Source organism: Crinia signifera, chromosome 2, assembly GCF_055691185.1.
Source record: "Crinia signifera chromosome 2, ASM5569118v1, whole genome shotgun sequence".
In the NCBI taxonomy this organism is placed as follows: domain Eukaryota; kingdom Metazoa; phylum Chordata; class Amphibia; order Anura; family Myobatrachidae; genus Crinia; species Crinia signifera.
Window position 1 is genome coordinate 311,831,773 of NC_139218.1, and position 13,150 is coordinate 311,844,922.

Sequence of the window (13,150 nt, forward strand, 5' to 3'; positions counted from 1 at the left end):
GGCTGAGCCCCTTACGATGGTGCGAAGAGTGCCCATAGGGCGCAATGAATCACTTAGTATAGTATGTAATGGGAATCATGTGTGGCCTTATGTGTAATTGGCATTACGGCATGTGGCTTTATGTGTAATGGGTATTACGAAAATCGCTAAAATGTGCAATGGGCATTACGGTGCGTGGTATAAGGTTAGGCCGTGCCCCCTTTTCGCCGTGCAAGGGTCCCACCTACTACAAATCGGGAAGTGGGGGGGGGGGGGGGGGGGCGTGAAACATGCCCTTGCTCCGGGCGCTGTGGAACCTAGCTACACCACTGTTCGGATCGCCCAATTAGTACGCCCGCACCTTAAACACTGGCAGCTGAGTACAATACAATACACTCCTCTAGTCATTAGTGATTAATTAAACACTTTTCACAGGTTCAATTGGAAGCATTGCTGGCTAAATGGGCCAATACAAAATACTTTAATATATGCTGCAAACACAACTTTATTGTTGGTATCTGGGCCACATTTACACTGCACTAAATGGACATAACTCTGTTACCCAAATCTATATGCAAATCTGCCTATTACATTAAGTAGGAAGTAATTGATTCGATTTAAAAATAATATATCTGTTACCAGGTAGCCTAATTGGATAAGTGTGTCATGTTGCTGAAGCATGATTTCCGAATAGATTACTGAGGTTTGCGCAAATACACCAACTCGGTGCGTACAGTCAGCTTCTCGTCCGTTCGGACGCAGTATGAACCGTGCAAACTCTGTGATATCTGACCGCACAAGGACGTGTGAATGCAGTCTGAAGACAGTCCCTCTTCTAATGCAGCCCACACACGCACCGTTCCCGGCGTGCGTTGTGGGCTTAACTAGCACACATAGCATCGCATCGTATGCCTTGTGCATACGATGTGCATGCGATGCGATGCTGTGCTAGAAAAAGCTAGTACAAAAAGTATGTGCAGCACATACTTTTTGTACTGTACGATGAGGTGCCGCGGGAGCGTGCACCCCATCGTACAGCATCGCACCGCCCGCATTGGTGCGTGTGTGGCCTCCGTTAGAAAGTCCCCACGAACGGATGCGGACGACCTGTGGGCGTGTGTTCTTAGAATGTCCGCCGTGCGTTGCGTTCGGGCATTTCCGAACGAACGCACATTTCCAAAGTGTCAACCAGAATAAGGCCCTCAGTTTCTATTTTACAAACTTGTCTAATTATATGGTCCACGGAGAAACCATTTAAATGATTCATTTGGATGATTATCTAACAGACTTCAATAAATCTACCAGTTATATATATATTGTTTTTCATATTTTCTTTTACTTTCCAGATATACGCATGTTATAAAAAGCCTCCAAAGCTGAAATTGAGTAGTCATTCTTTCCTGTTGAACCTGTAATACTCACATGATGAAAATCTCTGCTGAGAGCAAATGTATGACTTTATACTGTATGTTTATAGAAAATAATTTAATCTTCCTGAATCTAATGAAGTAGACATTAATGCCTGCCTTCTATGATATTAGTTAACATTATTTTCAGATTCCAGTGTACAGTACATGATGTATTTATAGGGATGCAAGTTGCACTTTATGTGTTTTGAGCATACCCTACCCAAATCTAACTCTCTGCACCTGTTACATCTGCCCCACCTGCAGTGCAGCATGGTTTTGCCCATTAGAGAAAGATTTTTGATTACTGAATAACCCCCCTGAGCATTATATGGAGGGGGGGGGGGGGCAGGACTGTGTTGATTACACCTCCATGCCCCCACACCCACAGATATCAAAGCTCGCTTACCTCCGGGGCTGCCACAAAGTTAGCAGGTATGGTGAGGAGACTTAGAAAACATGAACTGTTTGTGGTCTTGAGTACCAAGTTTGATAAACTGTGCTTCAAGGTATTTGGGAATAGTGATGTCTACTTGCCTACTCTCCCAGAATGGCTGGGAGGCTCCGAAAAGTCAAATGTCACTCCCGCCCCCCCGGAAGAGTGTGGAAGTCTCCCGCCACCTGCCTAGCTGCACCCCCTCTGTTACACACAACCCTCCCACAGCTGGGGGGAGATGACATGATTTTACTGACATGCCCCAAACTGTACCCCTACCCAGTATCACCCACCACCATTCCAAGCTGAGAGCTTCCCCTGGAGGGGAAAGCCAGAATATGGGCAAGTATGTAGTGATTATATATATCATATTATAAAGATGTGCACTTAAGGCAGGAGATAGTGTGATATTTCATGCGCTAAACCATTTGATAAATGGTCTCATATTAAAAAGACACGGAAAGCATGCAGGAAAGTCTGTTTTGCATTACTTTTGGGGGGAGACTGCCTGATGAGTAGCTATTAATAACTTTCTGATAATAAGAAAAATTATTTCTCTGCTGCCTAATGTTGCGAAAAAAGCACATAATGAAGCAGTTGACAACTGCATGAGAGTCCAGCTAACCTGTATTCTGAGTCATCTACCTTCACCTACTACCTCAGTGTTTCCTCACAGTGGGCCTTATTCTGGTTCACTCCTTCTGGCTAATTCCTTCTTAGATGGACAAAACCATGTGCACTGCAGGTGGGGCAGGTGTTACTTGTGCAGAGAGAATTTGATTTGGGTGGGGTTTTAGTTCAAAGTGAGATCTATATTGCAGTGTAAAAAAGCATTTACCCTGCACAGAAACAAAATAACTCATTCTCTTATTCTTTCTGCACATTTTACATCTGCCCCCCTGCAGTGCACATGGTTTTGTCCATCTAAGAAGGAATTTGCCAGAAGGAGTGAGCCAGAATAAGGCCCAGTGTTCTCCACCACGAGAAGGACACAGCCAGCAATGAGGCTGGCCATGGGGGATGCGGTAGAATGGACAACAGTGTCTAGGTCGACACTTAAAAGTTCAACCACTAATGGTCAACAGGCAAAAGGTCGACACACAAAAAGGTCAACGTGCATTAGGTCATCATGGTCAGAATGTCGACACAAGTACAAGGTCGACAAATTTGAAAAAAGGTCAACATGAGTTTTTCGCTATTTTTTCCACAAAAAAGGACTTGATCATACTTTACCATCTCAGGGGCCATAGAGGGGCAACATAATAGTGTGTCAAGCGCAGCGAGGCACCGTGCCTGAGGCATGGTGAACGCAGTGAGTGCTCGCTATGCTTCGGGCACGGCTGACATAGATACACACAAAAATGACTGACATTTTCATGTTGCCTTGGGTTGCTTTAGGCAGGGAAGCCATCAGGGGAGGACTGCAGGGAATCCAGTCCTGGGCCCAGACAGAAAGGGGGCCAAGGACTGGAGTTTATAAAGTATAATTTGTCATAAAGTTCCCACTTCCCATGAAGCAATGTAGAGGTTGAGTAGCTCAGCCCGTGCTGCCGATACAGGTCTCACCAGGCATTCCAGGTGTTCTAGTAAGGGAAGGGTGGTCCTACCTATTTAGTCAGTCCCAGGCCCCACAGGTTCTGATGACAGCCATGGCTTTAGGGTTAGGGCTATTTCACACACTCCGGCTCCTGGCAAGCGGCAAAAACCCGTACGGCCAGGAAGCAGTGCAGCACACAGCAGTTTAGAATGGAGGGGATGGCCACAGCCCGGCAGCCGTCCCTTCCAGTGGTGGGACCTGGCTGCAACCGGACGGCCGAGCTGTCCAGTGTGAATGGACACAATAGTGTCCATTAACAACTACTGTGTGCCGTATGGGTTTTCGCCGCCCGGCAGGAGCCGGAGTGTGCGAAATAGCCCTGACGCTGTGCACCAGGTAGTACACACACTATAAAGGTGCATATACACAGTGAGATTTTGGCTAACAATTTAGAGTATATAGTCAAAATTGTATGAAAAGTTAGACAAAATCTCAGTGTTTCCCCTGCTTGTGACACCTGACGCATAGAGACCCATGGAGAACGAACATATGCAAAATTGTGTAAATGTGTATACGCTATATGCAAACTTTTGCCATTTTGTGTTTATACATACAGTACCTCCCAACTTGTTATATCTCCGATTTGGAACTTGTGCACGCAGCTGTGTCGGGCACTCCCAGAAAAAGGTTATAACCTGAGAAAAGGGGGCATGGTTTGGTGGCAATGCTGCGATTGCGATCCATGCCCCTCATTTTGCATCACTGCAAGGATGTAGCCAGAGCTTTGAGAGTCGCTGGTCATGCCCCCGGCCCACTCTCTCCGTGGATAGATGCTGTGGCGATGCGCACAGAATCTATTCACAACTGCTAAGCAGAATCAGTTGTATACAATACCTGGTGGCAAATGAGCACATTCTGCTCTATGGGTAATTATGGTGTACATTGTATGGTAAGATAATAATATACAGGGAGATGATCCTCTCTTGTTATATGCAAATGCTTCTGCTGTGAAGAAGCTGCAAACCATAACTAGACATTTTAATGACTATGTCCTTCATTCACTACAGTTCCCCGATTATTGGGAAATTGCCCTGCGTACAGTATGTGCAGAATGGGTCCTGTGGTAGCATTGCAGTATTTTGAATGCATCTGCCTGATTGACAGGTTCTGCATCACTGCTATTTGGGAGAGAGAATAGCGCCCAACCCTTTCCTGGTATGTACTGTGGGAGGGGCCAAATTTATTTATTAACAGTTTCTTATATAGCGCACACATATTCCGCAGCGCTTTACAGAGAATAGTTGAACATTCACATCAGTCCCTGCCCCAGTGGAGCTTACAATCTATATTCCCTACCACATATACACGCACACACGCACACACAGACATTCTAGGGTTAATTTGTTCGGAGCCAATTAGCCTACCAGTATATTTTTGGAATGTGGGAGGAAAAGGGGATTACCCGGAGGAAACCCACGCAGGTACAGGGAGAATATACAAACTCTGCACAGTTAGAGCCATGGTGGGAATTGAACCCATGACCTCAGCGATGTGAGGCAGCAATGCTAACCATTACACCATCCGTACTGCCCTATTACACCTGCCTAGTTAGGGCTCCAATAAACAAACAAAATAAGATTAAATATTTTTTTCCAAGTGAAATAAACTGGGGGTTTTATTTTGACATTTAATATAATGGAGCCTAAAATCAGTATATGTCATATTTGCCATGATAATATTTTGATTCTACTTCCCCTTAAGGCATTGCTTCAAAGAGAAATAATTACTTTGTGACAGTGTTTTTAAAATCCAGCTAGTTTATGATCTTGTCCTTTTAAAATATATAACCTAACAGCCGTTAGCTGTACATACATTTTATATGTACAGCTAAAAAGCTCAGAGAACAAAAATTTATAAATCCAGCTAATTTTAAAATGATTCTACTGTACATATGACATTATGCAGAGAGCCAGTGCCCTCTGCTGTTCACAAACTGAATGGCACAGAGTTTGCAACGAGGCCTTAATTACAGAATATAAAGAGGACCATAACAGGCCATTTATATAACTTCCTGGAGAAATTATGTAGCATGATAAAGTAAAGATGGGCTATATATATATATATATATATATATATATATATATATATATATATATATATATATATATATATATATATATATATATATGTATACAACCTGCATTATGTTTGGTGTAGTTGAGCAAATACTGTAGCTGCAGGAATGCATACAATAGCTAAGTAATCTAGAGAGTATTCTTTCCCTGGCTTATTGCCTTTCAGTACTGTAATATACAGTAAAAGTGCTAGTTGCTTTCACACTGATTAGATTGGGCTCTGTACTGTTTACTCTGCGAAATATCCTGGTCAACATGTGCTGGTTTGTGTTGGAATATTGCTGTTTGACATAGCAGTTTTGCAAATTCACACCATTTACCTGGAAAGGGTCACCCAGTGTATCTCTCCATAATTTTCGGCCCTGATACTAATACCCCTTTCACACAGCTGCTTCGACCCAGGTTATTGCTGGGTTAACCCAGGTAAATGCTCAGTGATACCACTTTTACACCAGAATACCGGATAGGACCCGGGAAATCGAACACGGGATATTGCCAGGGCATGCCCTGCCTCAGACCCCATTTACACTGCACTTCAATCCGGGTTATTCCCGGGTAAGGCCCTTTCACACTGAAAACGGATCAGCCCTGTCTTTCCTTGCTGCTGTCATTAAGAAATGGATTTTTGGCTTGTTGATGAGGTCACAACAAATGGAACATGACACTCCTCAAGTTTTTTTGCTTTATTAAGCTGAAAATATGCATAAAATCATCATACATTGGAATCTTTATAGATGTAATGTATTCTCATAAAGAAAGATGAAGATGCGTATGAATACAAACTTGTAACACACTGGGGCACACTGTGTGACAGCCAGCGTGTGTTCCCGCAGCTGAGGCTGTAAACTAACTGGGGAGAGTGCTTCCAGCACAGACTGTTGCTGTAGTGTAGGGCACAGTCGGCACACAGCGTGGTAACGCTGCTTCTGCTGCTGCTGCTGCTCCATGTGCGGGTCTCCGGCAGATGACACTATCTGCCAGAGCCGCAGAAGCACCAATCAGCTCTATGCGCCCTTCTCCCTGTCAAATAACCCGGATAATGACCATTTACACCACCCTGAGCCCCGGATAAGCCCCGTGTCCGACCCTGAACATTTGCCGGGTCAGATTCCCGGGGAACAGTACCCGTGTTATTTTTTTTCAGCCCATTTACACCATGCCCTGCCCCTGACTGGAGAGGCAATATCCCGGGTCCAACCTCTGGTGTAAAAGGGGTATGAGAGAGGGCCTAAAACAAAATAACCCAGGGAGAACCCCGGAATACAGACTGTCAGCATCACTTCTGGGGGCGGGGCCTGATAGAGACATTATCAGTCCCTGCCCCAAGTAAGGAAAATCCCTCCAATATGCGGGTCTCTGAAGAGAGGGTGGGGCTAAATATGCGTGATTTGCATATTTAGCCCCACCCTTCCACAAAAAGCCGATTTTGCCACCGGGGACATGAAGGGGGGGGGGGGGGGTCCGCCGTTAGCCGGGAGGGTTGCCCACCTTTCCGGGGGGCCAGGAAGGGGACCCAATTTTCGGGAGCCTCCTGGCCATTCCGGGAGGGTTGGCAACCCTGAAATAACCCAAATCAATGTATCCCAGAATCTACAGTATATGGGGCAATGTGAACGTGCAATACAAATAGGGTCCAGTTCACAGCATACTGTAGGTAGAACCACATTGCTGGTGCATGTCATCTCCGAGCACCGACAGACCAGTTCAACTGCACTCATGTGCAGGGTAAATGGCACCAACCTGGTTTGGAACCATGGTCTGAAATAGAGATGGTTCGTTCGCGAACGAAGCAGATCTTTTGGACGGATCCCATAAAAGAGGGAGTGAGCCGCCGATCCCAAAAAGGTGAACCGTCATTCTTTTACTTTCAGTTTTTCATTACAATGTATTTGCCTGAGCCCAGCACTGCCATCTGTGGCAGCTGAGATGTCCTAACTCTGGAGACTGAGTACAGCGCTGCGACTGCAAGTAAAAGAAAAAATAACAAGGCTGCTGCTGCTAGGGATGGCGATCGGTGCGATTATTCTGGAATTTAATATTGATTCAACCACTGTCAACCCTGTCTACCTGTTCTGTGGCTCTCGGCTTCTCCTATTCCTGGAATCGCAGCTCCACATGTCACATGTGCACCATCCCGTATCTGGCTAGTTGGCGTGCTCTCCCCTCTGTGGACAGAACCAGAGGTTGAGCCCTAGGACTACCAACTGCGGTACTGACACAAGCAGCTGCCGTCTGCCCTCTTGAGTTGGATATATATCCTCTTAGTAAATGTTCTGGCTGACCGGACATACCATATGACCCGGGAGGGCAGAAGGAGCGTGAAAGTAGCCAAAAGGACACACAAAATATACATAGGACCTCTGCACATACCTCTCAACAGTCCCGAAAACCGCGGGAATGTCCCTGTTTTCGGGGACATTCTCGCGGCCCTCCCGCTGCTGGCAGTGTCCCGCAGCGAAGGGGGGGGGGCTGTTGGGAGTCCCCCCCTGTTGGCTGGTGAACAGCGGTGAATAAACGCTGTGCGCATGTGCACAGTGTCTATTCCAGCAGCCAGGGGGCTGGGGGCATGGCTAGAGGCTCACAGAGCCTCTGGGTCATGCCTCCATAGCGACAAAACAGGGGAGTGGCCTCGTGGGTGAGCCGCGAGTATCGGCCAAGCCAGTGCCAGATTAAGGTCTAAATGGGCCTGGAGCTGAAAATGATCAAGGGCCTATTATGCGCAATAATAGGGGTTGTGGCCAGCACCTAATAATGTGGGGGGGCGTGACCAGTGTTCTGGTTGGGTGGTCTGCTCATGGGTGTGTCTCTATTTGTGTAAATACTTTCAATTAATTATATATGCCTGGAAAAGGCAGAGGGCTGGCATAGGAAAAACGTAGGGAGATATATTGGCGGGTGCACTCCAAAGGTGCACCCGCAGGACGCCGATGTCCTAAGATACTTGCAGGGTGAGGCGGCACTCCAGTCATAAAAAAAATACTGAAAGCTCAAATTTGGTAGACAGCATTTCAGCACCTTTAATGTGGTCACCTAAGTTTACCACACCATATACCCCTTATACAAATCATGCAACACAATAGTAACCCCCTTATACTGTACTTGCCTCTTACACATTATGCCACAAGGAATGAGTCAAAATTCACACTGTGGCAAATGGATTGAGTCAAAATTCATGTTATGCCACACAGATTAAGGCAAAACTCACATTTTGCCACATGGATTGAGCCAAAATAGACACTATGCCAAACCGATTGAGCAATAATGCACAACATGCTTCATAAACAGGGGCATTGCGCGCCAAAGGCCCGCATTAAACATTTATACCATAATGCCCGTTACATGTTAAGCCATACACCATAATGTCCATTTCGTATTATGCGAAACACCATAATGCCTATTAAAAATTCTGCTACATTAGTGTTATATACCTACATGCTTATTGTCAGGGGTTTCATGCTCGTTGCCATGGGGGATTACATGCTCATTGCCAAGGGGGAATACATGTTCGCGGTAACTGGGGAACAGCTGCCGCCGGGCAGAAATGACAGCCATTGACAGCCGAGCAGAGAGAAGGGGCTCACTGGCTGTATTCAGAGCAATGCAGGTCCCGGCTATTTGAAATAATACCCCTTTCACACCTGAAAATGCAGGGACTTACCTGGGAATATGGTCCCAGAATCATGCAGGGACATTCCCGGGCTGGCCCTTTTTACACCAGCCTAGTCCCTGCATTTTCTGGTGTGAGGGGGAGAGAAAACCACCCCTCCCCATTTAACCAACCAGCTATATCTTCGGAACCAACTGACCCATTTACATGAGACCAGTATCATATTGAAGAACTTTTGAGTGGACTTCGAATAATTTTGGTCCCGTGAAACTGGGCAGTTTGGTTCCAGAGAAATCTGCCCTCAAACAACATGAACAGCCATGAAATTACATTTCATAAATGAAAAAAATCGGTTTACCCGCAATATCTCTGGAACCAATGAACCCATATGGACCAGCCTGGTATCAGATTGAAGGCCTAGCAATTTGAGTCCGACTGAACCTTGAGCTTCTGTGATGCCAGAGAGGGAACTGGCAGCCGTTGGAACCAGTCTGGGGTCAGGTCCCATGTTATCATATGGGGAAAACATTCCAGCTTTGCCTGGCAGTATCTTCGGTTCCCGGGGGGCTATCGATGCGGGGCTGAGCTCGTTGGAAAGCCCAGATCCTCAGCTACAAGATGGGCCTATTTGGAGAGTAGGCCTGGAGCTGTAGCTCCATCAGGTCCATTGTTAATCCGGCCCTGGGCCAAGCCCCCAAAATTAGCCCATGCCTCCAAAATTTTCTGGTGCGCCTGAGGTGCGCAGTCCCCTGTTCCTCCTCCGACTCCCAAGAAGTTGGGAGGTATGCCTGCATCTGCTGGAATCTGGCTACTTCCCTGCCTCCCACACCTACTACCTTCTGTTTGTCTTTTACATGTTAACACTAGTAGTCCTGGAAGATGGGGCAAATTGTCCTGTCCTGGTATTTTGAAAGTTGGCATCCTAACTCCAACCTGTAGTATGTGGCAGAGAACTGATCACCCAACTCCTAGAATCAAACCAGATGCTAACATGTTAGGGCTATGGATCATTGTATAGACAGCAAGTAGGTCGACAACCACTAGGATGACATGCATGAATGTTGACATGACTGAAGGTCGACATGGGGTTAGGTCAACAGGGTCATTAGGTCGACAGTCAAAGGATCGACATGGGGTTTTCCACTTTTATTTACCCAAATTTTGACACAGTTGAGATGCATACTAAAAAAGTGCACCAGGTCCCCTCGTGCTCGCATGGTACCTTGTAAGCTCGGCACACTATTTTATATTCCCCCCATGCCCTAGTCCAGGGGTGGGGAACCTCAGGCACGGGGGCCATATGCGGCCCCAGTAGCCTGTCTGAGTGGCCCACCCACCCGTCCGGCGGTTTAGCCGGGAGTCAAGTACAGGGGAATTCTCGTGAGAGGTCGGTAGTTCTTGCAAGATTCCTCTTAATCAACAGCAGCCAGAGACTGTCAGTCCTCTTCAGCGGCAGCCGCCGGAGCGTGGGACGGCTGCAGCAGGACAATTTGTAGTAGAAATTTTTACATTTGGCCCCCAAAGGATTTTTTCCCCATACAAACGGCCCATGGCCCAAAAAAGATTACCCAACCCTGCCCTAGTCGATGGTAGGGCGTGAGATACCGCCTGTAGGCACATGTCGGCTCAAAAAAACTCCCCTATGTTAGCATGATGCTTGTATATTTGTGATGCCTACACTCAGTTTATAGCATGTTAACAAATGGTTTTATAAAAAAAAGAAACCTATTACATTTACATAGCCCTTCACCAATCACACCAGTCCACATCCCAGTGGAGACTATAATCTATACAATACAGCCCTTCAGCTATACACTCAAACACCCATCCATGAGGCATCAATTCTAAACATTATGCCACAATATAATCTACATCCTCCTCCTTACAGAGGTAAACATTTGTACATGAAAAAAGATGTATTATAAACTGGTGAAGGATTATCACAAACATAAACTAAAGCAACAGTACACAAAACCTATACAATAGGTTAGACAAAATGTAGTCATTCCAATACATCTCAGAGTGAAAGGGAGAGGAAACTTTAATCAATTGGTTAATTTAATTTCACTGGTCAAGTAATAAAACAAATAAAGGCAGGATTTTCGCAATCAAGCTGACTGCACACTATTGATTTGCTCAGCAGGGTGAACTGAGGCTGAAGCCATAGCGGGGACCGAGTATCAACAGGGCGCAGAGGTTGCTGAGAATGTAATTAGAAAACTCTGGCAACTGGCAGCATTGTGCCTTCATCCAAATACAAACTGCAAGAAACAGGACCCAATTTCTCTGTATTTCCATTTGTAAAATGAACACGTTGGGGACAGTAAGTCGGTATAAAAGTGTTTTTTTCAAAATGTCTGTTATTGTGAGACTTCCAGCCCCGCTGCTTTTCTTAACCTGGCTCTGCACAAACTGTAATGCTAGTTTTTGTGAACTGTGACAGAAATAAAAGGTGCAATGTATCAATTGGTAATTAGCAGAACTACATGAAAAGTAATGAAAATGGCAACATCTATTTACCTCAATTGTGTCTTGTGATGGAGTAGCGCCATAAGAATCCTTAAGTGATATCGAAGATGGTGATCCACGTAATAGGATGCCAGGTGGTGTGGCCATCCAGAGGGTTCATGGTGTGATCACACAGGGCAAGACTACAACTTACATGAATGAATAACAAGCAGGCACATAGGACCAGATGTATCAAGCTTCAAAAAGTGATAAAATGGAGAGTGATAAACAATCAACCAATCAGCTAACTGCCATGTCACATGCTGGGTTTGAAAATGACACGTAGAAGCTAATTGGCTGCTTGTTTATCACTCTCCATTTTAATACTATTGAAGCTTGATCCAGAAAATATTTGCATGAATATTGCCATGAATATTGAAGAAATGTATTATTAATCCTACCTGTAATTGATAAATATGCTACATAAACATGATCAGAAGTTCCAAGATTGACAACCTGATGACTCTATCAATTAGAAGCTAATTGGGCCATTTCTCCACTCCACTATCTCTCTTTGATAAATCTCCCCCACTTTTTTGGAATGATCATGTAACCATCTTTTAGGTACAGTGAAATTATATATGAGTATAGAAATGTACTTCTCTGCCAAATGTACTATTCTGCTGAAAGATACAAATGCACTTTAATAAAATGATAGGGTGAGACCCTATTTCCTCTGGTGTGAAAATTACATGTTTTTGTGGATTGAAAAACGAATGTTTTCTACAGAATGTACTGTAATTCATTTGCATTGTTATACGCATTACTGTACAGTAGTTAGTGAGTTTATGCTGAGTGGAGAGAGATCAAGGTAGTACAATAGCAATTATAGTGTAAGGGTGCGTACACACGGGGCGATATATCGCCCGGCAATAGATTGCAGGGCGATATATCAGCAAGCGACATATAGCTCAATGCCCCCTTTTCATGGGCGACCAGAGATTGTCGCTGATGAAAAGAAACCCCTGCCGGCGGTGCCGCAGAGGTAATCAGCTTGTCGCAGCAAGCTCCTGCGACCAGCGATTAGAACGGGGCTGAAAACGGGAGCGCGCACACGGCGATTTACTCCCATCACTAGCAATATGGTCGCCAGCGACCATATTCCCAGCTACATAAGCCCCTATCGCTGCCGTGTATACACGGCTTAACAGAAGCAAGAAATACCTCTTCTGCATTACCTGTCCCTTCCCACATTGTTTTAGTAATCAACCTTGTGTCTCTCCAGAGGTTATGGTCCTAGCTTCCCCCTCATCTGGACTACAAAGATTGCTGAGCCCTGTTAGTCCACAGCGGTGTAGATTATTAGATCGACCACTATTGGTCAACAGTGAAAAGGTCAACACAGGGAAAAAAAAATCACATTTTTTGGTGTCAATTTGTAGAATTGAGCACATGGACCATGTAGTAGTAGTAGTAGTACGTTTATTTATATGTCCCCATGTCCCCTCATATGGCTATACTTGCTCGCATTGCTTAGGGCAGTGGTTCATACAACGTTTTGAATCACAGCACCTCAGAGTATCACATTTTTATTCACGGTGC

The 13,150-nt window shown here is 45.3% G+C and overlaps 1 protein-coding gene and 1 long non-coding RNA gene across 2 annotated transcripts in view; one reads left to right on the forward strand and one right to left on the reverse strand.

Moving 5' to 3' along the window:
- LOC146059088 (uncharacterized) overlaps window positions 1-13,150 on the reverse strand; it is a 102,633-nt gene that overhangs the window by 18,757 nt on the left and 70,726 nt on the right. The gene's annotated exons all lie outside the window — the stretch shown is intronic.
- The window catches only part of CCDC122 (coiled-coil domain containing 122), a 29,423-nt gene continuing 27,529 nt past the window's right edge, over window positions 11,257-13,150 (forward strand). The window contains exon 1 of the mRNA XM_083171211.1: window positions 11,257-11,423. The gene's annotated coding sequence lies outside the window, so the exon portion shown is untranslated. The remainder of the gene's footprint in view (window positions 11,424-13,150) is intronic.